At 46.5% G+C, this 22,670-nt stretch overlaps 1 protein-coding gene across 8 annotated transcripts in view; it reads left to right on the top strand.

Moving 5' to 3' along the window:
* The window catches only part of DHRSX (dehydrogenase/reductase X-linked), a 227,781-nt gene that overhangs the window by 155,349 nt on the left and 49,762 nt on the right, over nucleotides 1-22,670 (top strand). For 4 of the 8 annotated variants that reach the window (XR_006710935.1, XR_006710934.1, XR_006710936.1 and 1 more), the window contains one exon: nucleotides 3,523-4,091. The exons of the other annotated variants lie outside the window; for them this stretch is intronic. The gene's annotated coding sequence lies outside the window, so the exon portion shown is untranslated. Of the gene's footprint in view, nucleotides 1-3,522; nucleotides 4,092-22,670 lie in introns of those variants that run through there. 8 annotated transcript variants of the gene reach the window in all.

Genomic DNA, 22,670 nt, shown 5'->3' with positions numbered 1-22,670 from the left:
CATATTCACGTGTGTGCACGATGCATGTTTACATTTGCACTGTGTGTGCGTGCATGCATGTTTACAGATGCACATGTGTGCGCGCATGCATGCATGCTTACAGATGCAGGTGTGTGCACACATGCATGATTGTTTACATATGCACATGTGTGCATGCATGCATGCTTACAGATGCAGGTGTGTGCACGCATGCATGAATGTTTACATATGCACATGTGTGCATGCATGCATGCTTACAGATGCAGGTGTGTGCACGCATGCATGAATGTTTACAGATGCACATGTGTGCATGCATGCATGCTTACAGATGCAGGTGTGTGCACGCATGCATGAATGTTTACAGATGCACGTGTGTGCACGCATGCATGTTTATACATGCATGTGTGCATGCATTAATGTTTACATACGCATGTGTGTGCACGCATGCATGTTTACATATTCACATGTGTGTGCACATGCATGTTTACATATTCACGTGTGTGCACGATGCATGTTTACATTTGCACTGTGTGTGCGTGCATGCATGTTTACAGATGCACATGTGTGCGCGCATTCATGCATGCTTACAGATGCAGGTGTGTGCGCACATGCATGATTGTTTACATATGCACATGTGTGCATGCATGCATGCTTACAGATGCAGGTGTGTGCACGCATGCATGAATGTTTACAGATGCACATGTGTGCAAGCATGCATGCATGTTTACAGATGCACATGTGTGCATGCATGCATGTTTGCAGATGCACGTGTGTGCACGCATGCATGTTTACACGAGCAAATGTATGTGTGCGGGTGCACACTTCATGTATGGTTTTATGCTCACGTGTGTGTGTGAATGGTGCACCCAGTTGTGAGTGGGTATGGGGAACAGAGAGTTGCAGGGAATCACAGGGAGCCCCTGTGAAGGCACATTTGCACAGCGTAGACATCCGGAAAGGACCCTCTTTCCAGCTTTCTAAAATACAGCCCGTCCGTCAGCCCGGAAATGAAGAGGCCCCAGGTTCATTCCAGCTGGGTGGTGATGAACCAAGACTGCTGCCAGGGCTGAGTGTCCTCGTTGACACTTCTCTGTTTGGTCTTGCATCCGTCCGCTGCGTTGGCTCCAGCCCTGCTCTGGCAGCGAGAGCTCCAACATGTGGGATAAAACACACGTGCCTGTTTCCCATAGGGTTAGGGGTAGGGCTAGGGGTTAGGGCTACAGTTAGGGGTTAGGGTTAGGGTTAGGGTTAGGTGATGGCGCCAGGTTCCGAGCCCCAGTATCATCACTTTCCCACCATTCGATGACTTCCATCGCGAGTCAGCGCTGAGCCTATAATGAAGTTCAGCTTTTAAGCAGATTTCCCCCAAAACAACCACAAAAAAAATATGCCTGACTGTTTTGGATGCCTTCGTTCATCTTTTAAAATGTGTCTTTTTTCTTGTTTTATCTTTGAAAACCCCACAGAGCATGGATGAGGTATTATGAACCTATCGGTTTGCATTTACCTTAAAGATAACTTTGGAAGAATTTTATTATTTTATTTCACTCTATTTTTATTTTTGTTATGTTTATCGTGTTTATTCATTTTTGAGAGAGAGCGGGGGAGGTAGTGTGAATGGCAGAACGAGAGAGGTAGACACAGAATCTGAAGCAGGCTGCAAGCTCTGAGCTGTCCGCACAGAGCCCGAGGAGGCGCTCAAACTCGTGAATCGTGAAATTATGACCTGAGCCCAAGTTGCATGCCTAACCGATTGAGCCACTGAGGCGGCACTATTTTATTTTTTATTTTATTTTATTTTATTTTATGATTATTATTATTATTATTTTATTTTATTTTTATTATTTTTTTTGATACTGAAGTTCACAGGCTGGATAGCTCTCTGTGTAAAGGACCAGAGAGTACCTATTTTAGATTTTTGGTGCAACTCACGTATGCTGGTTTTTCAGAGAAGTTAGTCCCGGACATGTGTAAAGGCGTGCACCTGACTCTGCGCTAATAAAACTTTCTTGGCAAAAGCCCCAGCGCCATCGTTTGGTGGGTGTGGCTTTGCATCCCGTGGTTCCCACCCACTTCCTGTAGGGCAGAAATGCTTATCCTGCAACCCGCTAGGATCGCTGAGCTTTGCAGACTCAGAGCTGAACGTTCCCTGGGCATAAGGGACCTGCCTCCAGCGAGCTGCCACCCACTCCCGTCTGGTGGGGGCATCCCGCGTCCCCTAGCTAGCGCCACCCCCGGCTCCCTGCTCTCCGCTCAGCAGCCCTGCCGCCGCGCCTCCTACCACCAGGATGCACAGACCTTCCAGTCTCCATGCGGACAGAAGTCCCATCATACACAAAAATGCATTTGCCTTTGGATGTTACTGACTTACTTTTTTTTTTTTTTTTTTTTTTTTTTTTTTGCTCATTCCAGACCTCAAGATGGGGACTTGGTAGTTTTTATTTTTCCGTTTATTAGCGGGGTTGAAGTTACAAAGAGATAATGCATTTTCCCTGGAAGCTTGGAGGCCCATGACAGGCTGGCAGTGATCAATGTGGGGGCCACGGGCCAGGCCAGTGCTGCTCCCCAGGGCCCTGAGCTCATTTGGGGTCAGTGACGATGGATTCTGCTCCAGCAGCTCCGGTCCCAGGCCACATCCAGCCGCCGGTGGTGACCTCCTCATACTAATCTATTAGCTGAGTCCCTGCTCCCAGGTCTGCTTCCCAGTAGAGCTCACCGCCTGCTGCCCCTTTCCCACTCTGCCCCCCAACCCCAAGCAGGGGGGGGAAGAAAGGCTCTGCCACTGACCCGGCAGGTGGACGGGAGGAGGTTGCCCTGCTGCAAAGTGGAAAACACCTGTGCCTCAGGGCCCCGACAGGGTTGAACGATGCAATAATTCACTTGGTGGGCCACACTGGGTTCGACGTAGACAGAAGGTCAGACTGGATCCTGGACCAGGAAATTGAAATCATCCTGCAGACCATGGAGAGGAACCGATGTGGGTTTCTTTTTCTATTTTATTATTTTTATTTATTTATTTTACCGAAGGATGAGGAACCAACCTGTTTTCAAATAAGGGAATAACGGGATGAGATTGGTGTTTCCGAAAACTGACCTTGCTTTTTCCTCCTGGTCCCCCATTTCGTTGCGTCTGAGAGCAAAGGAAAGGTCCTCGATGTCAACAGGGGAAGGTCACCGGTCTTCTAAATGGGCACATTCCCTTTGGCATACACTCATCAATTCCAATATTTTCAGGTGTGGGGACTCAAAAATGTTATGTCCACGGAGCTACTGACGAATGACCCAAGCTACCCTGTTCAGTAAAATGTCTGACGTAGCGATCTCTCTATTCACTTGGGAGGAATTTTCACACACTTGCGAAACGGTATACGTGTGCAGGATGATTTCACACACTTCAGACGAGAACTCTGTGCCTCCAGCCACAGGCTGGGACCATTGGGTTAACCTTTATTTGTGCTTCTATCCATTGCTTTCTGAGATTGCACTTGACCGCAACATAGAGCAACGTCCTGTTAATCAGCCTTTTCTGCTTTCCGCTCCCAGGACTGAACGATGTTCTCCAGCCAGACACCAGACGTATCTAATATCCCTGGGGACTTGGGTTTCGCGTGACTGGGTATTTTGTTTGCTTTTACAAAAACAACTCTGTCTTCTCACTGTTGTGATCACAAGGAGAATTTCTGAAGCAATTCTTGTCTCCACATCAAGGCGGGCTTACTGCTCGTTCCCCAGGAGTTTCGTTGTTACCCAATATTACGGATTTTCAAGAAAATCGTGTGACGTTCTGTCTCAAGAAGGGCAGCGTCTAATTTCGCCAGGAGGCTTTTAGAAACTTCTGGAAATGCATCGAACAAAAGTGCTTCTGGGGGAAAACAGCAGAGATGCTTTATATGTGCTGACAGCTCCAGGCACCTCTGGGGAGTTTTCTGCCCGTCTGACTGTTTCCAAGGAGAGGGGTTTCATTTCTGTGATGAAACCAAATAACGAGATCCCTCCAAACAGAAATATAGCCTCCTTCTCTCTCTTCACGGAGGCCTAAAATCCACTGAAATTGTTTACCGTCCCCCGCCCTTGGTTTCCTTAGATAAATAAATTTCTTATTCTTGTGGGGAGATGGTAATTTTATTTGAAACACCATAAATAATGGCTCATACGTTTACATTTCACAAACGAAAGGAACAGCATCTTAGATGTTTGCCCACTTACTTAGTTCAGTGTCCTTTAACCCTGTGTCCGGGCTTCAGAGGGGAAATTTGTTCATAGGGCGGAACACTTTCTGAGAATGCTGTTTTGTCCAAACCCTGAACCTTCATGGCGGCACATTATGGAGACTGAAAAAGCATACAGGGCAGAGCTAATTAGAACTGAGTCCATTTGAGCTAGAATACGGTGGAAGAAATTTACTATAGGACATATATTTTTACTGTGATTATCCATTAGCATGTGAATTAGCATAATATTTTTCAATTAGTGTAATGTCCCATTAGCATAATTTTTAAGCTGTGATTTTTAAGCAATGTCTACACCCAACTTGGGTCTCAAACTCCCAACTCCAAGATGAACAGTCATGTGCCCTACCGACGGGGCTGACCAGGGGCCCCACCAATTAGCACGCCCCCTTTTTTTTTTAGTTTTTTTTTTTAATGTCTATTTATTTTTGAGAAAGAGAGAGACAGAGCATGACAGACAAGGGGGAGAGAGAGAGGGAGACACAGAGTCCGAAGCAGGCTCCAGACTCTGAGCTGTCAGCACAGAGCCCGAACTCACAGACCGCGAGATCATGACGTGAGCTGAAGTTGGACGTTCAACCGACTGAGCCCCCCAGGCGCCCCAGCATGGCACTTTTAAAATTCATCCACATGATAGCACATATCTGTGTTCTGTTCCCTTCTTATGGCTGAATAATATTCCGTTGTGTGAGTATAGCATATTTGTTTATCTGTCCATCCATTGATGGACATTTGGGTCTTGTCTACTTTTTGGTTAGTGTGAGTAATCCTGCCGTAAATATCTGTGTACAGGTGTTTTTTGCAATATCACGCAGCAGTGGAATTGCTAAGTCATATGATAATAATGCGTTCAACTTTTTAAGAAACGAGTACACTTTTTTTCCTAATGTGAATATTTCCTAATATGAAGATTCTTGTTCTTGTCTGTCCTCACCAACACATGTGGTTATATGTCTTTTTATTTTTATTTATTTATTTTTTATTTTATTTTTAATATGAAATTTATTGTCAGATTGGTTTCCATACAACACCCGGTGCTCATCCCAAAAGGTGCCCTCCTCAATACCCATCACCCACCCTCCCCTCCCTCCCACCCCCCCATCAACCCTCAGTTTGTTCCCAGTTTTTAAGAGTCTCTTATGCTTTGGCTCTCTCCCACTCTCTTTTTTTTTAAATCATAACCATGCTGCTGTGTGTGTGTGAAGCAGTGTCTCATTGTGGGTTTTATTTACGTTTTCCTGATGAGTAGCGATATTGACATCTTTTCAAACGTTTATTGGCTTTTTTCTTGGCCTGGAAAATGAAACGCCTCCATGGTTGCGGTAGAGACATGGTTTCCACTGTGTCCAAATCTCATGGAACGACATCTGATTAGCTGCCCTAAGGCACCATTGAAACTCACTCCTGTTTCAAGGGTCTAGGGAATGCTGGGGCACCTGGGTGGCTCCATCGGTTAAGCATCTGACTTCAGCTCAGGAAATGATCTCACGGTTCGTGGATTTGAGCCCCACGTCGGGCTCTGTGCTGACAGCTCAGAGCCTGGAACCTGCTTTGAATTCTGTGTCTCCCCCTCTCTCTCTTTCTCTGCCCCTCCCCCCACTCACAGTCTGTGTCTATCTCAAAAATTAATAAACATTAAAAAAAAAATTTAAAAAGTCTAGAGAATACCATGTAGTGGTGGGGCTTCTGGTATGTAGGTAACTCTAAAATCTGTGTGGAAAGTGCATTAATCCCCAAACCGTAATAACCACTGATTTTTACTCAGTAAGCTTCAGAGAAAGATGTGGTCAAGAGCTCACAGATAATGGAAGGCTTGGGTTCCACGTCTTACATTCTCTTTCACTATCGTCACTTCTTTATTATTTTATTGCCTTCTCTGTTCAGTGGGAGCTGTAACATTACCACCTTATGGGAGTTTGCTGAGCACCTATTATGGGCTACTTGGGAATAAAACAACCAAAGGGCCTCACTCTCATTCTGCTTATATCCCTGCTTGGGATAGTGACCAATGAGCATAATGACAACATATTATTATGTGGTAATAATCCATAAAGAAAGTGGTAAGATTGTAGGGAAAAAAGCAAATAGGTCAGAGGTGAAGGGTCATGCGTGCTACAAGTCAGGTGCTATTTACAGAATTAAATAGATGGTCAAGTTCGATCTTATTGAGAAGACGAACTTCCATGAAATTAAGGATGCAGAACTTTGCTCTGTGAGAAGCAGACATGGAGTAACGGACCCAAATTTGTTGGTAGCCATCACCCTCACCATCATCATCATCACCGTCACCACCACCACCACCATCATCATCGCCATAGTCAACAGCTTCATCAAGATCACCACCACCAGCACCGTCTACACCATCACAATCTCCACCATGCGAGCCAGCAGATGGAGAGTCCTAAGTTACCCATGACCAGCTCAGATATGCAGCATCATGGAGGATAAACCCAAGAAAAAATCCCGGTAGAAACAGCTACCATGCCTCATGAGCTGGAAAGCATCAGGTAGAAATATTTTACCTGTTCTATATTCAAAAATCATGTGGCGGGCAGTGCTACCTTTAATCTGAGGCAGCAGCCAAAGACACAGAATGTGTGCAGAAGTTCTGTGCACACAGCAGCGCATCAGGGGTATGGCGGCTTGATCCGCTGCCTGGGGCTCGTGCTGTCTGAGCTCTAACACCTGCATTCATTAAGAATGGATCGGGACAGCAAGGCAGACTCTGCCTAAAGGGACCCTGACCTCCCACAGCTCCCTCTGTCCTTAACAAGTGCATCAAACGCTCATTTCCTAAAGCCACCAAGCAGCCCTCAGGTGACAGACACTTTGAGGAAAGCAGCAGAGGAGATGTACCCTTCATTCACTGTTTAGACTCAAAGTCCAATTTAATTCTCCCTGTAGCCCAGCCACAGAGCTCTGCTGAGCAATTGAACAACATTCCTGAGTTTGAATAAGAGGTCAGCCACTTGTAAAATGCGGGTGGTAATGCCTACTTCATCCTGCCACCGTGAAGGTCCAAGAGAAAAAGGCACGCCACACTCAGCAAAACATTTATACGCAGGGATTCTTTGGAAAACACCATTTATTTTTGTAAAGTGAAGGCAACCTTCAACACACTCCATATGCATGAGCTCTGCCTTACCACCCAGAAAACACAAGCTGGACGAGTTACTTTCTCAATACGCTACCAGTTTCATCATTTGCTGGGTGCGATACCTCCCTGGAAGGTCACACTGCAATATGGCGCCCAATGGAAACCAGTATTGTACGTTTGCATAGCATAGACCTTTGCTCGACACGGGATTATATATGCATCAATGGTTGGTCTTAGCTTTGTGACGTCTGGGCACATACTCAGTGGATTCAAGAAACAATACCAGCTCTGAGGGGAAAGCAGGTATTTCTGTAGACAGCCTTGGAGACACCTTCAATGCCTTTCTGTGGCCATTGTGATTTGGAACCTTTCGATGACTTTTTGTTAACGTTTATTCATTTTTGAGAGAGAGAGAGAGAGGCAGAGAGCAAGCAGGGGAGGGGCAGAGAAACAGGGAGACACAGAATCCAAAGTAGGCTCCAGGCTCCGAGCCATCAGCACAGAGCCCGGTGCAGGGCTCAAACCCATGATCATGACCTGAGCCAAAGTCGGACGCTGAACCGACTGAGCCACCCAGGTGCCCCGGATGACTTTTTTCAAATGGTTCTTTTTATTGTTTTTGTAAATTGTTGCAAAATAACATAACACAAAATTTTCCACCCTAACCAATTTTAAGTGTACATTTCTGTGGCATTAAGTACGTTCGCATGCTTCTGTAGCCATCCCTACCATCTGTCTCCAAAACTCTTTTCATTTTGCAAAACTGGAACTCAGGACCCATTACACAGCCACTCCCCATTGCCCCGTGTCCCCAGCCTGCCAGTGGCTTTTGCCTTTTATGTTTGAGTGGTCTGTGGGAGCCTGGCCTGCAGCCAAAGGGAGGCCCCCTTCTGTTGCCACTTTCCTCTGAGCGGGAGACCCACCCGGGTCCATCGGCTTCCCCAACCCAGGCTGGAGCCCGGAGGCCTCTCCCAGGGTTACGGCCACCTGGAGGCCAAACAAACAACAGGAAAAAGGAGAAGAGACCTGACCCATCTTGGTGCCATGCAGGCAATGAACGTAGAGTTCTTCATCTTTCCCATTATAACCAACTGTGGGCTCCTTCTCAGGATGGGTCTGTAGAGCCCACAAAGGAACAAATAAGGAAGGGAGGGCTTAAGGTTTGCACACTATGGAAATTTCTAATCATGATGCAAATGACATTTCCTCTGCCTGGACACCCATCTGGCACCCTCCCCCTCCTCCGCTTGCCTTCTGAATTAGTCTGCTCGAGCTGCCACGACAAATTACCGCAGATGGGCAGCTTAAACAGGAGACGTTTATTTCTCACGGTCCTAGAGCCTGGGAGTCTGAGATCCAGGCGGGGCCGAGGCTGGGTTTTCATGAGGCCTCTCTGCTTGGTATGTAGATCCTGTCTTCTGCCTGTGTCCTCACGTGGTCGTCCCTGCATGTGTGTCTGTGTCCTGATCTGCTCTTCTTATAGGGACAGTTCTATTGGGTTCGGGCCCACCCATATGACCTCATGTTACATTAATCCCCTCTTTCTTTTAAGTTTATTTATCTTGAAAGAAACAGAGACAGCGTGAGTGGGGGAGGGGCAGAGAAAGAGGGAGAGAGAGAGGATCCCAAGCAGGCTCCACGATGTCAGCACAGAGCCCAATGTGGGGCTCGAACCCATGAAACCACGAGATCGTGACTCGAGCCGAAACCAAGAGTCAAAGGCTCTACTGACTGAGCCACCCGGGACCTCCTATCCTGATCGCCTCTTTAAAGACCCCACCTCTTGGGGCGCCTGGGTGGCTCAGTCAGTTAAGCGTCCGACTTCAACTCAGGTCACGATCTCGCGGTCCGTGAGTTCGAGCCCCACGTCGGGCTCTGGGCTGATGGCTCAGAGCCTGGAGCCTGTTTCCGATTCTGTGTCTCCCTCTCTCTCTGCCCCTCCCCCGTTCATGCTCTGTCTCTGTCTCAAAAATAAATAAATGTTAAAAAAATTTTTTTAAAAAAAGCTGTATTAAATAAATAAATAAATACCCCACCTCTAAATACAAAGAGATAGCCGATTACTGACATTCTGAACCACTGGGGATTAGGGCTTCAACATAGGAATTTTAGGAGATGTAATTCAGCCCATAATACTTGGTGAGTCTCTCCAAGGAAACCAGGTTCCTCAAGGCATATCTTATTTCTTTCACTTTCCCCTCGGCGTCCTGCATTTATTTTATTTTTTTTTTTTTTTAATTTTTTTTAACGTTTATTTATTTTTGGGACAGAGAGAGACAGAGCATGAACGGGGGAGGGGCAGAGAGAGAGGGAGACACAGAATCGGAAACAGGCTCCAGGCTCTGAGCCATCAGCCCAGAGCCCGACACGGGGCTCGAACTCACGGACCGCGAGATCGTGACCTGGCTGAAGTCGGACGCTTAACCGACTGCGCCACCCAGGCGCCCCTCGGCGTCCTGCATTTAATCAGCATCTCCTAATTGTACTCAGTGAGGCATTTCAACACCTGCCTAAGAATTATAGCTGTTGAGGTATTTCACCACCCTCCTGAGTACAAGGCATGAGGGAGGGACCACAGCCCCAAACCAACGCCTTGGCCAGGTGGTAATTACCAGTACGGGAAGGTACTCATTTGCTCTTTGGCTGCATGGTCCCCTGCAATCACAGAGGGCAAATTTCCAGACCAGCCCTGCATGGAAAGGTTTCCTGTATATTCCAGTCCCAACCCTCAGCGTGGAGGCCGTCAGATTTTTTAAAACCTGTGTGTGGTGTAGCAAGTAACATTCCTAGCATAGGTTAAGGAGGTGGTGGTGACGGGACAATATGCAGAGGCAAGGTCTTCAGTGGGACAGGTAAGGTCTATGGTGGGGAGAAGTGAACAGGGTAAAGGCGAATGAATCACTACAAGAGACTGTAGCACCATAAGCTGCCCATAAACGGAAAACACTTATAAATAGTATGTGCCAACTATAAATGCATCATCAATATTTTCCAGATAAAAACACAAATACATCGCAAATGACAACAAAATGGATAGTAGCTTTTTGGGCACGTGGTACATCCTCATTGTAAGAAGGCCGTGGTATATTGCAACCACGCGGGGATATGTGAACTTTCTGATGAAAGCCAAAAAGAGTTCTGTGGCTCCATGTGGTTGACAAGGAGTGATGTCTGCCGCTGCTTGGAGCACACGGGCCCCCGAGATGACTCTTGACGGCAGATGACAGGAGAACGTCTACTTCAACCACAACCTCGCAACGCTTTGGGCAGAAATTTCAGGGCAGGGAACCATTTTGAAACACGGGCTTTCCTATCGTTCAGGTGTAGGACGGCCACCAGATCTGAAAGGGCCATGGAGAAGGTAGTTGGTGGGTGGCATTTACAGCAAAGTGACTGTATTAACAATACTGTATTGTATGGTTGAACTTCCCCGTGACGCCAGATCTCCACAAACAAACATGGAAATCTGTGTACCTCTGCAGGATGACGGATATATGTTCACCGGCTTGCGTGTGGCCATTTCACAATGGGTACGTCTATCAAAACACCAAGCCATACACCTTAAATATGTACAAGTTTTATTCGTCGATTGTATCTCAATAAAGATGGGGGAAAGAGACAGCTGGTTACTCACAGTTCCCAAGGAACTGGTCAGCTCTTGGAGGGGCCGTCCCTCTAAGGTCAGCTAGGCACCAGGATGTCAAAGCATCGGAAATACAGAAGCCAGGAAATAGGTTATTATGGGAGCCTTGCCATGTTAAAGGACACTTACGCAATCCCTAAATTCTTTCAAGGAGATGTTAGGGGGGAGGGGGAGGGGCTCTACAAATACCATGGTGTGGAACATGCTGTCTTCCATGGACTTCATGGACTTGAGCTTTGAAAAAGAAGCTCTATGGGCACCTGGGTGGCTCAGTCGGCTGAGCATCTGACTTCAGCTCAGGTCATGATCTCGCTGTCCATGAGTTTGAGCCCCACGTTGGGCTCTGTGCTGACAGCTCACATCCTGGAACCTGCTTCAGATTCTGTGTCTCCTTCTCTCCGTCCCCTACTACCACTCATGTTCTCTCTCTCTCTCTCTCTCTCTCTCTCAAGAATAAATAAACATTAAAAAAATTTTTTTTAAAGAAAGAGAAGCTCTATTCCCTCACCCATCCTTTTGGGAAACAGCCCAGCACACACATATGGCTTTACTCGTGCACAAGAAGCACCTGTTTCTAATTACTGGAAAGCACAAAATGGCATGTGCTGACAGTTACCTGCGTCACTCACGGATTGCGACCAGATACATTTCCATTCTTCCTGACCCTTTTGACAATACTTCCAAAATCCCAAATTACACCGTCAGGTTCATTACCAAGTCCTTGCTGCTCTCTGCGGGGGAAGAAAGGGCATCTTTCCTAATTTGGTTCTCACCTTTTAAATTAGTCTTTTGGAAACCTTTCCCTTCTGTAAATCTTGGCATGAACTACAACCCTGCGTGCCTTGCTTTCCGGCTATCTGGAAAGACGACTAGAACCACAAAATGGGCAAAACCATGGAAATTCCCCTTCTGCTGGTTTTACGCCCAGAAATGCCTGTTTTCCACTGAGAAGTCTTAAGGGAACAGAGCTCCAGTGAGCCTTTCCTGGTTGTTAAGGATATGAGGCGCTTTATCTAGCATGTGAGTCTGTGCTACAGAGGAAACAGAGCTCAGATTCCTGAGCCGGCCCAGTGGTGCCCGGCAGGAATGAGTGGCCCAGCCCCAAGGAGACCTTCTCTACCAGGTGTGGTGGCCTGAATATCAGTCCCCCAACATATCAGGTCCAAACCCTTAAAACATGTGAATAAGTGACCCTAAATGAGAACAAGGACTTTCCAGATGGAATTAAGTGAAGGAGCTGAGATGGGCTCATCCTGGGTCAGGGTGGTCGTGAATCCAATGACAGGTGTCCTTATAAGGGACAGAAGAGGAGACAGACACAGAGGAGAAGCCACATAAAGACAGAGGCAGAGACGGGAAGGACGTGGCCATGAGCCCAGGGATGCCTAGAGCCCCGGAAGCTGGGAGAGGCAGAGAGGTCCCTCCCCTGGAGCCTCTACAGGCAATGCAGCCCCACTGTTTAGAAATTACCTCTGAACTATAATTAAATAAATAAAAAAAATTATATGTATCCAGCTATCAGGTGAGCTATCAACTCTTTGTCAGCAACATGGCTCGGGTACTGTTTATTCTCAGTTGATGACCTCAGAAAGGCTCTTACCCTACTCATGAGGCATCTTGCCTAATGATGCACCAGCCACCTCTCAATGGGCAGGGTTTGGGGGTTTCGTGGTGATGTCACACCCACCCAGAGGTTTCGTGGCCATAACCGTGGTTGACTTGCACCAGGACGTAAAGTTAAGAGCCAGTCCAATAACTAAGGGAACAGGATGGACTTCATGCTCTAGGTGCTGGTTGAACACATAGGAAGGTGATATCATCAGTTTAACTGTAGGAACCCAATAGAGGGACCAAGACGTGTCTGGGTCTTGTCTCTGCTGTCTTGTGCACCATTCTGTAGACGCACCAGGACGAGGGAGTGAAGCCAACAGGCAAACTGAGACAGAAATATCCACAACTCACAGAGAAAGAGATAGGCGCAAAAGCATCCTGCATTGCTGTGTGCTTCCCCGCCCAGAACAGCTCATTCTTGGGGACAAAGCCAACGGAGACAGTAGGATTGCGTAATGTGGGGTATTTGGATTTGGGGAGTCAGAAATTCCGCCGGGTGATGGAAGCAATTCATCACCTCCAAGCTTGGCATCTCTGAGCTCCCACTTGTCCGCACCCAGGGTGGCTGCCAAGTCCTGTTCAAGGACACCTCCATCATATTCCCCCGCCCGGAACTCTTCAACAGAAGTTTCGTTGTGCAGATGAGCGTCATTTCCTGAAAGTCGAGCTAGCTTCGCGACAGGCGTCTACGTGTGCAGCGAATGGGGATCCACTCCATCACGGTTAGATTCCTGTCCGGGCGTGGGATGAATGCTTTCACCTCTACCTACTCAGAGCTGAGAAGAAAAAAAGAATCCGTGTCAGGCCACTTCGTCAGACACTCAAGAAGCTCTGAACCAGGGTGGAAAAGGTGGATTAAGCATCCTTGAGCTCTTACTGAGGCTGTTGTTAAGACTGATTTAGAATGAGGAGAAAAAGGAGAAGAAGAGAACGGGAAGGACCCATTCGATCAGGAGAGAAGTAAATGAGACACACACACACACACACACACACACACAGACAACACCGTCAAGAGTCCAAAAGCATGTCAACTCTTCGCTGAACCTCTTAGTTGGACCTCCCAGTGATCTGTCCTGAGCATTTCCCAGGTAGCCTATTCTCCCATAGTTCGAAAAAAGAGTCACATTCTTGAAGTTGCTAATGAATCATTGCACATGGGGATACTATCAATGCTAATCGGTCTAGGTTTTCAAAGTTTGGTCCTACTCCAATGACGAACATACTCAAAAGTCTTGGACATACTTCAAGTCATAAGAGTCTATGACTTGTTGACATAGACAAGAGCTTCTGCATAGTTCATGGATGCCCAGGATGCCACGGGGCACTCCTTCATGGGGAGATGAGAAGGCTCATGAGTTTACGGATCTCCATGCTGTTTTCTCTTTCTCCTGTATCACTACACTGCTCAAGGTCTGTAGTGGGCTCAATCGCCGTCCCCCCAAAGATGTGTCCTACATCCTAACCCCTGGTACCTGAGGATTGTGGCCTTAATTACAAAAGGGTCTTTGCAGCAGATGCTATTAAGGTAAGAATCCCAAGACGTAGGGTAGACTCAAAGCCAATGACTCATGTCCTTATAGCAGATGGGAGAGAAATGTAGACAACAAGACCAGCTGAAGACAGAGGCGGGAGTTGGAATAATGCATCTACAAGCCCAGAAATGCCAAGTATGGCAGCCACGAAAGCTGGGAGAGATTTTCCCTCACAACCCTCAGAAGGAACCAATGCAGCCAACATCTTGATTTTGGACTTCTGTCCTCCACACAGAATACATTTTTGTTGTGTACCCAGTTTGCGGAAATTTGTGCTACCCGCTGCAGGAAACTTAAACAAACTTGAACACGACTGTTTCCCCCATTTAAGGGCTCTCCTGAGCACTACTCCCCAAGAACCACCCTGCCATTTGAAATGCCAGTCCCCCTTATACTTCTGTGGTAGACATCATACACATGTTCTGTTTCCCCAGATACTTTATTATTCATTCACACATGTGGATGCCTTGGGAAAGAGGATGTCTTAAGACTTCTCACATCACCTTCCTCACACGTTGAAAGTGATAAATAAACCCACGTGCACGGAGGGAATGAATTCGTTTCACAGAGCATGATGTGTCCTCCCTGATAATGATCTTCTGCTCGTGGTGGCAGTGTAGCGGTCAGAAGCAATGAATTCTTTCTGTGCATGGTCCAAGGTTAATTTTCAACCTCCTCCGTGGTCTCCTGGCAGATTGGGTACGTCTGCCTCCTTCACCTCCCACCCTGGTTCCTTGATAGGACTTGGCTGTGTGAAGCCTGGCATCCTTAGTCCCTTCAACCACGCCCAACAGCTGAACTCTGGCTGATGGCTATTGATAACCTTTTCATGGGGTTACCAGATGATGCTGAGTGAGTCTGATGTTTTCTGGTTGCTGTGGGAAGGCTTCATTTCATCCAGCTACAAAGGCTTTCCTCTGCCACCCAGTGATGGGGAGAGGAGAGACACCTAAACACACAAATAAAAAAGAATTTGAGAAATGAGTCACCAAACTTTCCCATTTATATTTAGATGGAAACTTATAGGACTCTCTCAGATGGCTCAGGTTGGGATGCCCATTTAGAACATTGTAGAACATTCTAAACTCTCTGTTTCTTGAGAAATACCTTGGGTGTTGGAAAAGAGGAGGCAACCATATGTCCACAGAAATGTTCTGTAGTTTTCCTGTTTTCAGGATGCTGGAAAATAGACTATGAAATATCCTCACGCATAGATACTGACTTGTTTTGCTGGGGTTTGAATGAGTCATCAAAATCCGTCTATCATAATCAATGGAGAGACTGTCCAGGCTGGCTTTGGGAGATTAGTGGCTTACACCAGGGGATTAGTCTGTCTCCAAGTGACTAGTGACCCCAGCAGGTGTATCATCATCTAATTCTGTCATGACAAAAATGGGTCAAGATGGACTGATATACACCTTTAGTATTGTGTCCATGAGATTCAGAGTTTAGAAGTGGAAAGGGGGAGGGTAGACATTTTCACGGGGGCTGCAAGACTTGGGGAAAATGGCTAGAATGTGCTCAGGAAAAGAAATGTCTATATAACAGGGCACCCTGAGAGGGTAGACAGCTGTGTGCTTCTATGGGATGAGGAAGAAAAAAAATTGTCATAGAACTGGGTCTCCATGAGTCTTATGGGCCATGTATCAGTTTTGGAAATAGATGATAGAGTTTCAGGTGTTTTTGCAAAATGATTAAAAAAGTATCACTGAAGGCATGGCTGGCATAAAATATGCATTTCTAGCTGGGACATGAGCTCATGAAACGTCTACCTCCAAGGTTGTCATTTGAGTGTTTGCATCTAGATCTTGAAAAAGAAAATCTCAAACCAGGACCAAAACCGGAAAGGTTCAGTGCTTATACACGTTCACCTCACCAATTCCATTTCGTGCTGGATGGACTCCCCAATGCTGAGAAATAAACTACAAGAGAAAAAAGAACAAATATCTCACATCCAATGGCATACAACCGTCCGTTGCTGGAATCGGGCAAGTCCATGGGTATATAGGGTTGGTGCAACACAATTCCTAATGCTCAAGGAGGACCCTCCAATTCTGCGCGTGACACAGTTTACAAACCTAATTCTTTTTGCAGTTTCTAAGACCAAGAGTGTGCTGCATACTCTTCATTGTGAAGGGTCCCGGTAGCTTAGCTCCTTTGGTATTTTGTAAAGTAATTTAGAAGGCGTACTAACCCAGCCTCATTCCCCTGCACAGCCTTCCATTGAACGATGTGGCTCTATTTCTCCTACAGCAGCCCACTGCAGGCGTTTATTTTGGGATAAGTAGATTTTCCCAAAAGCTAAAATAAGCCTTTGCAAAGCACCAAGAAACCCATGACAAGTAATTGACAGTGGGCTGTTTGTTAGATTTTTGGCAGCTCACAGCTATTCCACCTGCCACTCATTTATTTCTTTTTTTTTTTTTTTTGGCAAGAAGCTCGTGTGCGTGGGCTCTTGTGGTAAAGTCCGTGGCTCCGTTCATAGGATTGAACTCAAGATACAGCTGGAAGAAAGGGTCTAACTCTTTCAAAACAACACAACACCCAGAAAATTAAGACGTCCCTTGGAAATTCATGCCGTGACCTCATCATTCTAACGAGACAATTTCTTCTTAATCTCTAAACCAAAACCACAGGTCCAGTTGCGAGACGCGGTCCACTGAAAATGGTACCCTTTTCTTTGCCAGCCCCATGGCTGCCACCCCAACCTCAACTCAGTTTCTTGCAACTTCCCCTGGATGGCTTCTACGCACAAGCTTGCAAGTGCAAATGCTCATATGAGGTGCTTCCTGCTGGTATCAGCTACATGTCTCTTGCACATGGTGTCCATTCGCTTCCCTGTCCTCTGTCAGCTCCCAGTCTGGGCAGCCATGACTGGTTCATCATCGGGACCACCTTCTTCTCTGCCTCATGTTCTCTTGGTATCTCCATCCTGCTCTTTCTCTTGTCTTTCCCCAAGGGCCACGATTCCTCCAGACTTGAGTTCTTCCCCTTCTTCTCAGCCACGTGAATAGTGTGGACTATGCACGTGATATCCTTGTGTTCATATCCTGGGATTGTTGGGATTTGTGTTCAGATCTCCCCAGACCATCTTTGTGACCTTGGGCATGTTTTTATACCCTTGGCTTCATGTATATATCTATAGATTGGGGTACTCACAGCACCCAACTCATAGGATTTTTGTGAAGACTAAGTGAATGAACACATGTGACTCACGGCCAAGTCGGACCCTTGCTAAGGTCGCAGGAGTTATCAACTCCGACATGATGGAAATTTTCATCTCGCAGAATGGATTTGGTTACAGAGTCTTTATTCTCTAATTCCACCATGCACATGACTCAAAGTTGTACCTCTAGCCTCAGACTCTTCTTAAGACCTTCCTATATATTTTTTTTTTATAAATTCCAACTTGGTTTGAAATTGTCACCTCAAAGTCAATACGAAGTAGTATGTGCTCATTTATCAGCATCACCACCACTACCATCATCACCATCACCATCATCACCATCATCACCATCACCATCATCACCATCATCACCATCATCACCATCACCATCATCACCATCATCACCATCACCATCATCACCATCACCACCACTACCATCATCACCATCACCATCATCACCATCATCACCATCACCATCATCACCATCATCACCATCATCACCATCACCATCATCACCATCATCACCATCATCACCATCACCATCATCACCATCACCACCACTACCATCATCACCATCACCATCATCACCATCATCACCATCATCACCATCACCATCGTCACCACCTCAGCCCAAGGAGCAATCCAATATCATGACATCTGTGGTGTTTCCCAGCCAAGAAACCCACATAAGGTGGCATTTACCTGAGTGAACTCATCAGAAACCAGCATCTGGCCCTCAGTTTTGTGAGGCTCAGGCTGGGGTTGGTAGGACTACTCTGGGACTCAGTTCATGGCATCTCAGCTTACAACGGATCACCTCCTAAACCATGTGTTACTCTTCGATTTGGTGTAAAAGATATGCTTCTGATCAGGCTAGGGTGGCATCCCTCTGTGCAGATAGCGGGATCTGCATAGGGAGCTAAGGTAGGACCAGAAGAGAAGCTGCTGTCTATAGAAGCTGAGTGGACTGAGTATCATAACTAACACAGAGTCAGAAAGTTCTATTCCTGCTATGGGGTCATACTTACCACCAAGCAAGGATAGACACTTGGACTTGTTGATGATAACTATGGCTGTGAATGTAGAAAACCCACAATAATGGTGGCTTTCACAAGATAATACTTTTCTTCCCTTTCCCGAAATTCAGGGCCAGTGTGTTACTTCTTCAGTCAGGGTCCCAAGCCCCTTTTTGTTATTCTAATAATAATGTTTTTTTTTTATTTTTTTTAACCTTTATTTATTTTTGAGACAGAGAGAGACAGAGCATGAACGGGGGAGGGGCAGAGAGAGAGGGAGACACAGAATCGGAAACAGGCTCCAGGCTCTGAGCCACCAGCCCAGAGCCCGACGCGGGGCTCGAACTCACGGACCGCGAGATCGTGACCTGGCTGAAGTCGGACGCTTAACCGACTGAGCCACCCAGGCACCCCCCCCCTTTTTGTTATTCTACTTGTGATATGTGGCTTCCAATCAAGGCTTACCTCATGGGTCAAGATGGCTGCTCTGAGCTCTTATCGTCCTGTTTCTGTTCCATCCAATAGGATTGTATGAACAGGAGGAAGAACAAGGCAAACACCATTATGTGGGCTGGACCCATGTCCTGGCCACACACATTTCAAGAGGGAGCAAACAGTGAGCCGAGTTGTAGTAACCAGGGGATGCCTTCACCTCCCATCCCCATGGGGGGAACAGAAAGGGGACTTGGCTGGGTAACAGGACAGGCTCTGCCACAAGACTGGGCATCTTTTGGCCCACGTGTGTACCCTACAGTCAGGGACAGATGGGCGTGGCCAAGGGACAGTCACCCTTCTGTGTTATATGCCAGATTGTCCCAAACTACATCCCACAGAACACTGAATCAGAAAGGTGGCCGGCGGATATCAGAAGACTCCATGTACAAATAGCAAAGAGACATTTCTTGTTGGACCTCCTTTCCTTAGAAGCTCACGGTGGGCATTAGTCTTTTAGAGCTATGAGATGCTACTCAGTATAGACACTTGTTGACCGTTTGACCCCACATGTTAATACGCTCAGCCTACTCAGCTCTAGAAATACATCCTACGCACACATACAGATATATACGACACACAGATATATGTATCTACATGATTCATACACTAGTATGTTTTCTTATAATAATGCATTTTATATTATATACATAAAAACTTGAAACTGTGAGGCTATGCAGTTGTATATACAGCTTATTAACATCCATCATGTGAAGATTTCATTGTTCCACTGAACATTCTGGGCAATCGTGATGGAGGCTGATTGTTTCTCTTCTAATTAACACAGCCATTCTGTATACCCAGAATAGCGTCATTAACTGGATTCCCATGTATTACATCCCAGCCACATTTCTGCCTGCCTCCGGGAGATCAGAGCCAGGTCGTCTTAATTGGAATGTTGGGTGTCCCCCAAGTCTTCAATTAAACAGTTATAGACAGGCTCTCAGATGGCATTCAACAGATGGTTGGTCGCATCCATTTGGTGAGATGTGAGTGTGGATTCTTGCTGTTGTTTCTTTTTTCAAGTTTATTTATTTTGACAGAGTGTGCAGAAGAGGGGCAGAGAGAGAGGGAGAGAGAATCCCAAGCAGGCTCTGTGCTGTCAGCATAGAATCCGCTGTGGGGCTTGAATTCACATGATATCATGACCTGAGCTGAAACCAAGAGTGGGACCCTTAACTGACTCAGCCACCCAGGAGCCCCTCTCAGTTTTAAATCTCAGGCAGACTTATTTCTTGGACTATCAAGTTCTTGGTGGGAGGACGCCCCCATCTGAAACACGATCCTGAACAGACTGAAGGAGCTGTTTCTCTCTTTTTCTCAGCCTATGCAGACTGTTGAAGTCTATAGAAACCTACTCACCTTTCTCATTCCTTTCCACACAACCACATACGGGCAAAGAAAGCCCAGGTGCCCTGAGTCAGCTTTCTGAGTCTAATGGTACCTACGTTTTTGCTGAAGTCCCTGGCTTCCTCTGCTGGTTGGGTCTGCCTCATGCTTTTGGACATTGTATTAGAGAGATACTTTTTATTTATTATTTATTGATTATTTATTTTCTTTTATTTTTGAGACAGAGAGAGAGACAGACAGAGACAGAGAGAGAGAGCATGAGCAGGGGAGGGGCAGAGAGAGAAGGAGACACAGAATCCAAAGCAGGCTCTGAGCTGTCAGCACAGAGCCCAACGCGGGGCTCGAACCCATGAACCGTGAGATCATGACCTGAGCCAAAGTCGGACACTGAACCGAGTGAGCCACCCAGGCACCCCAAGAGAAACTTTAAAAAAATTATTTTTGCTTTTTAACTAAATTAAAACTAAGCTGGTCAAAAATAGTTGACTGCTTTCTGCAGCCCAACCGCAAGGGTTTTATCAGTCTGTGAAGCTGAATTGTGAAGGGGTCACTTTCCTTTAAAAATCTGAATTTCCCACAAACATATCTTCACAGATGCCTCATTTTGTCAGTAAAACTTCCCTCTCTTGTTCACACAACACTTTTAATTATACCATTGACACGCCCCCCCTGTTGCCCACATCTTCTATCAGTTCATTCTATTTCGCATCCTTGCACCTACCTCACTTTTCAAAATCTCTCTTGCACCTTTCTTTCTCTGTCGTCATCCTCCTACTGTGAGCAGTTCTTTCCAAATCTCAATTACAATCGTGCCCTAACTGGTTTCCCAGCTTCCGTGCTCTTCTCCGCTGGAATCCCAGTGATGCAGAAGAGTGACCTTCTACTTCCCATGCTTGCACCGCTGTCTTAGTGCCAACAATACAAAGTCCAAGGTCACCTGTCCACCTCCTCCTATATTCAAGTTGCCCCAGACCATCTATCCTCCATGACCGCCATGTTTCTTGCAGCTGCCCTAGATTCTATGTTGTCCTGCAAACAAACCCTCATGAATAACTGTTGCCCCATGTTTATGGTATTTCCCCCACATTAAATATTCTTTTGTGCCCTTCACCAGTGAAAATTCTGCCTCTGTTCCAGCCTCCACTCCAGATTCTTCTCCCCTCTGCACCTTCTCTTTAGCTTCTGCTCATGGATTTTATTTTCCTCATTCCTGCCCTTGGCTTCATCCAGAGAGTCCTTCACTCCCCTCTTCCAGCATCTCCACTAAGAAGCTTATTTCCATGTCAGTTCCTAGATCAATCTGGACTTGAGCAAAGGAGCTTTAAACCTGACCACAGAGAAACCCCTTCTGGTAGCAGCACCTTTGTGGACAGAGTAGAATTATGTTCCTTCTGTCACTAGGCTACCCGATTAGGGAGCACCTTGGTGCTGATTACTGGATGTTGACGTGGGCCCTACATCATAATCCACGGTGCCCTTTGTGGTCAATTATTCTTGTAAAGTAAGGGATTGCTGCATCTGAATTACTGAGCCCAAGATTCTCTCCCTTCCCACTGTGTCCAAGTTCTTTCTTCCTGGAGCCCCAATCATGATTGTGAGCCCAGAGTTCTGTTCACTGGACCATGTCTTTATGCCTTGTGTCCTCAAGGCTGAGAATTTCTTCACCTATCGTGCGTGCATGTTAAACAGATGGATGAAAGGATGCATGCCATGCAAGCATGAGGTAATGGATGATGGATGATGGATGGATGGATAGATGGTTGGATGCTAGCTGGCTAGATGAATGGGAGGATGTGTAAATGGGTTGATAGTTGGATAGGTGGATGGTTGGATAGATATTTGGATGGATGACTGAGTGGGTGGATGGATGGATGGATGGATGGATGGATGGATGGATGGAAGCAGAGATGATTGAATGGATGGATGGATGGATGGATGGTTGGATGCTAGATGGCTAGATGAATGGGAGGATGTATAAATGGGTTGATAGTTGGATAGGTGGATGGTTGGATAGATAGGTGGATGGATGACTAAGTAGGTGGATGGATGAGTGGGTGGATGCATAGATGGATGGATGGGTGGATGGAAGCAGAGATGACTGAATGGATAGATGGATGGATGGATGGATGGATGGATGGATGGATGGATGGCTTATCCAATAACAAAGTTTCCCTATCTCAATTTCCAAGGTTTCCCTGCGTGGCTTTCCCTCACCAGGCCCCATCCACCTGGACACTTTGCCACTTCATCTTGGAAGCCTGATGACATTGACCTCCTTGAACATTATTTGAACCTGTGGGGTCATAGGCAGGCCTGGTTGAGTCACAACAGTTAGGTAGGCTGTCCTCCCAGATTCACTAAGGTTTGGATCTCAAGCTCTAACTTTTGCTGAGAACACACAACCAGGTCTCACGAAATGGGGCCAAAATGCAACCATCAGCCACAAACGGTCAGAAGTAAATGTCTAATTTGGCACCCTTGATTTTCTGTGGTTCCCCCATGGGACTCAGGTATGGCATAAGCTGTGCCATAAGACTTGTGCCTTCAGTCCAGTC

Source organism: Leopardus geoffroyi, chromosome X, assembly GCF_018350155.1.
Source record: "Leopardus geoffroyi isolate Oge1 chromosome X, O.geoffroyi_Oge1_pat1.0, whole genome shotgun sequence".
Taxonomy (NCBI): Eukaryota; Metazoa; Chordata; class Mammalia; order Carnivora; family Felidae; genus Leopardus; species Leopardus geoffroyi.
Note: the sequence above shows the minus strand (reverse complement) of the source record. Positions and strands in the feature narration are given on the sequence as shown.